Source organism: Egretta garzetta, unplaced genomic scaffold, assembly GCF_000687185.1.
Source record: "Egretta garzetta isolate BGI_Z169 unplaced genomic scaffold, ASM68718v1 scaffold11, whole genome shotgun sequence".
Lineage (NCBI taxonomy): Eukaryota > Metazoa > Chordata > Aves > Pelecaniformes > Ardeidae > Egretta > Egretta garzetta.
In genome coordinates, this window is record NW_009258621.1 from 2,784,583 (window position 1) to 2,789,279 (window position 4,697).

Sequence of the window (4,697 nt, forward strand, 5' to 3'; positions counted from 1 at the left end):
GAAGGCAGCTGACCCGTGCCCTTGACCCATTCCACCACGCTGTCCCATGCCTCTGCCTGCACGTTTTGGGAGGCAAAGGCCGCCAGCTCGGTTGTGGAGCACCCCTCTTGGTCATGGGAGAGTAGCTGCCCCTCCTTTTGCTTACGTACCTAGCATTGGGTTTGGGTTTGTTTGCCACCTCAGTTAGAGACCCTGGTGTATATAGTATAAATGGAGTATAATTAAAAGTTATTTTGATTGTTGGGTTTGGGGGGTTGGTTTTTGGTTGGTTTTTTTTTTTTTTTAAGTAACATATGTAAAATGTTCATGCCAATGGTTGACTTGGATATATTTTGGCAAGAAAAGTATTAATGAACCACATTCAATTCTTTATAAATACAGTGAAGACATGTATGAGACTCGTGTACAAGGGAGGCTGCTCTGTTCAGGATCAATCTGCTGTGAATACTGTACGAACCTGCATTGGCCTTTCAGATTCCAATACTAAATTACTGCTTTTGCAACAGTCACATCAAATGTTTTAAAATCTGACTGTAAAGTGGAAGTTGTATGGTTCGCAACTTTTCATCAGCCTGAAAAGTAAGTACAAGCTTTGGTTAAAGCAAAGTACACTCATACACATTAATAATGGTGTAGTCAAAATATTTATTGAAAAGAAAAGGTAGAATATTTTAAATGTTGCACCTGCCATTATATCTTAAAGCACATTCTTCACACCTAACTGCCAGTGCCATTATCAAGTCTGTTTTATAAATGTACATTTCTTCAAGCTAAAAAGTGCATAATTAAAGGTATTATGTTACTGCCATATAGTGATATAAAACATTTTATAATTGCCAATTCATTGTAACTATTATTTATTTAAAAATGAATTGTCAGAATGCTTTCTGATCAAATGAACCAGAGTTGTTTTTAAACCGTTCCCGTTAGCTTGTTTCTAATGTAGCATAAGGAATATCCTTGGGTTTGTTTAGAATAATTTTGCCAGTAGGCGACCAATTCTAACCCTTTTTCCTCCAGTTTAGTCCTTTACCCGTTTTAAAGACGATTTACAGAAGTTTAGTTTTTTGTATGCTAATCTCTGTTAATTAAAATGTTTATAAAGTTTATTTTTACCAAAGAGATGCAATTCATTATGACAAAATATTGCAGAATAAACTTTGTTTTATAACATTTGTGACTTTTCTGCCCACATTTTTCATTCAGATGATCAAAGGGGCTTTTCTAAAATAAACAGCATTGCAAACAGAAAGCGCTGTGTTCTCTCTTTATCTACAGACCCTGGTCTCAGACGGTCCCCTACCTTGCCATCTAAATCGCTTCCACAAGACTGGGCTAGTGTAAAAAGCCAAATGTGTAACTCATTGTAGGTCTCGGCTTGGTTAAGGCCGTTGCATGCATGTGCAAGAGTCATCTGTAGAGTAACAGAACCCTGTCAATCTATAGTAGGATTTGCTTACAGTCAGGTTCATCCATAGCTGCCCTGATATTTGAAGAGCATCTTATTAAGGCCAACATTCCACCCTTTAACCTGGAAGTGGAGGTATGTTTTCACGTCTTGGAAATTCCTGAGATACTATTGCATACCTTTGCCTTCCTGTGCAAAGCATTTGTTTAAACAGAAGCAACTCAAATCTTGTTTCTGATGAAACACCTGTGATTACTGACGGTTCTGTATCCGTATCGCTGCGCCTAAGTTGCTTGTATGATGCTCAAAGATCAACAGCGTAGTACAGGACAGGTAATTTAAAAAAAAAAAAAAAAAAAAAAAAAAAAAAGTGTCCCTGCATAAAGCTGCATAGGTCTTGTTTGGTATTTTTTCAGAATTTACTTTCCTTTTAGATGTGACTTAGGGTGTCTGTTGGGTCTTTATACATAAGGCCTTATGGAAATCACACAGGTGGGAACACCCACCCCCCCGCCTTTGTTAGCAGGAATTAAATACTCCCCATCCCACTTTCCACTTGCCTTGGCTTGCTGTTCCCAGGCCACCCTTCCCCAGGGCCCGCACGCATGTGCGCCCTTCAGTGCCCAAGAGGCAGAAGCACCAGAGGAGGGAAGCAAGGTGTGACGGGATGCTTGTCTCTCTTAAAAGCAGACATTGGTCCATCTCTTCTGTTTTTATTTTTTTTAACCTGCTAGTATCACTGAGTTACGTTTCCTCTGTAGGACCTGACGGCGATACAGTTTCTTTCACAATACGTGAAGTGATACGGTAGATTCTAACAAAGACTTGCCTTCATCACCGTATGAAATAATAGTCAAATCACAAATTACAGAATATATATGCGCTATTAGTATCTTTGATTTAGTGTTCATCTTAATACACTGATAAGAGAATAACTGCTCTAATTAGTTTGGACAAAATCACAGCTATGCATCATATGTTAATGATATCTTTCTAATTGTTATTCACTATATTGTGCTAAGAGAGCCTTAAGTTCGTTGTTAAATTTCCCAAGAGTGTTTTCCTCCGTTACAACTTTGCTGGAAATTACCCTCTGTATGGAGCCGCAGCTCTCAAAATAAAGCATTAACTGAAGCAATTACCCACTTACACCAGCTGTATTTTAAGGACATTTGTTGAGGAAATACTTAATAGATCAGATTTATTTTGCAAAAGATGTCTGTCTAAATTTGACACAGAATATGGTTATACTTTCACAGATCTTGAGCTGCCGGATACCTATAAGTGTTCTTAGTTTGAGTAATCTGAGTAAATACACGATCTGGTGTACCTAGAGGTAATCACATAGGAGTATTAGTCCAGCGATGTTCCTGTGAACTTTCCCAGCATATTTTCTGGTACACAGAACCTCTCTTCCCTGTTTTTACCTGTGAGAGTCATTCTTGCACCTGAGACAGCAAAGCAGTATCACCTCTGATCAAATTTTGAGTCTTCAGATCAGCTGGGTTTCTTCTCTTTTCCTCCAGAAGGCTCTCCTGAAGGCTACCTGCTCTTGCAGTTAGAAGCTACTTAGAGCTAACCTAAGATCATTAACTACCCTCTGCCAGTGTCAGTTTAAACATGAGTGTGTGTTTTCTACTGCATCAGTGCAAAAGCAATCATTTCCCTCCTTAGGCTCTTGACTTATGAAATAAACAAGGATTATTTGGTTTCCGTTTGGAAGACTTGATCCTCGTTCCTCTTAACCACTTTTCTGTCCATCCATTCCAGTTTGAGTTCAGCCTGCTGGCACGTGCATGGGAAGAGCTACAGACACACTCACAGAGCGCTGGTGCTTTTTGTAACCTGGCCTTAATACCGTCCCTGGCTTTGCAGCACCACTCTTGCCTGGCATGTCTTAGCCTTGTCATGGCCTCTACCACCGTCATGTACAGTCAACTGATCCTGTTATCAATTAGTATGTCCATGTCCTTGTTCTCTTCCCGTCACTGCCAAACGGTGAGGCCCCAGGCGACAGAAAACGTTGGTAGCGTGTGAGCTGGAACTTGATTTAATGAGATCAGTCCTGATCCTGACTCTTTGTGATCTCTCCTGGTAACCTTCCTGCTTCCCTTTTAGCACAGCCTGTCCCAATAGAGGCAGAAGGACAAGATTTGTCAGCCATGATACGTGTTTCATCAATGCATGTTGCCGTTCAGCTCATTTTGCAGTTATCTACAGGGCTGGGTTTTTTTGTTTAAAACTGGGGACAGATCAAACGTGTCTTTGCCTCATGTCCTAAGAGGAGATGCTATGTTTGCCATTGTCACACTTCATTTGAGTCACTGGAATGACTACCCTCAACCAAGTACTTGTCTGTCCTCCTTCAATGTTCAGAGAAGGACATCCAGGTTCTTAAAACCACATATGTCTACCCAAGTGTTGCTTTTATGCTGGTTGCCGTAATCTCCATTTTCATACCATCTTGACTTCCCTAAGCCCTAATGGGCAGCACACTAGATTGGACTGAATACCTGATTTCTGTATCCGTTCCAAAGACGTGGGTAGCAGTTAAGCCCTTGGGTATTTTCATGCCTAGAGATGACCAACCTCAGAAGCACTGATGTGCTCTGCAGTTGGCAGGCGGGTGTTCAAAAAAATCTCTGTAGGTGCCTGTATCAACCTCTACACAACGTCATTTCTAAAAATAGATTTTGTGCCTCAAAGGCAGGGGTTTTTTTTAATTTAATTAACTTGGTATCTTGGTTTACTAAGATCGAGTAGGTTCCCAGTTGTTTTAAATGCTAAAATTACCTCAGCAAATGAAATTTTTAGTAAGGGCACATTTTATTCTCTCTCATAAGCTTTATGCATGTTTTCCGAACTGCTGGTGGAGGTTTCCATGCTCTGAATACACAGTCAGACCTCCACAAATTACAGTCATATTGCTTTGCTTTTGGCTCTGAGTAATTTGAAAAGATTAAAAATCCACCTGTTGAGCTTGACGACGGTGCGCGGGCTGAAATGACCTGCTGTTTCACACAGGCTCTGCGACCCTTCCGCAGGGCAGGTAAGGTGTAGGCAGAGCTGAGCCATTTCAAAAGAAAAGATGTTTCCTTAAATCTCCCGAGTGGCTACACACATCTGGGTATTAACTCGAGTGCGGTCGTGCTGTATGCTACCTTAAAAAAATGATGCCGCTGTGCTGCATGATGTCACCTTGACCCAATCATAACCCATTTTCTGTGAGCATAATGTTAACTCCCCAGAGAAGCATCCTCTGAGTGACAGCAGCATCCCATGCAGCAGC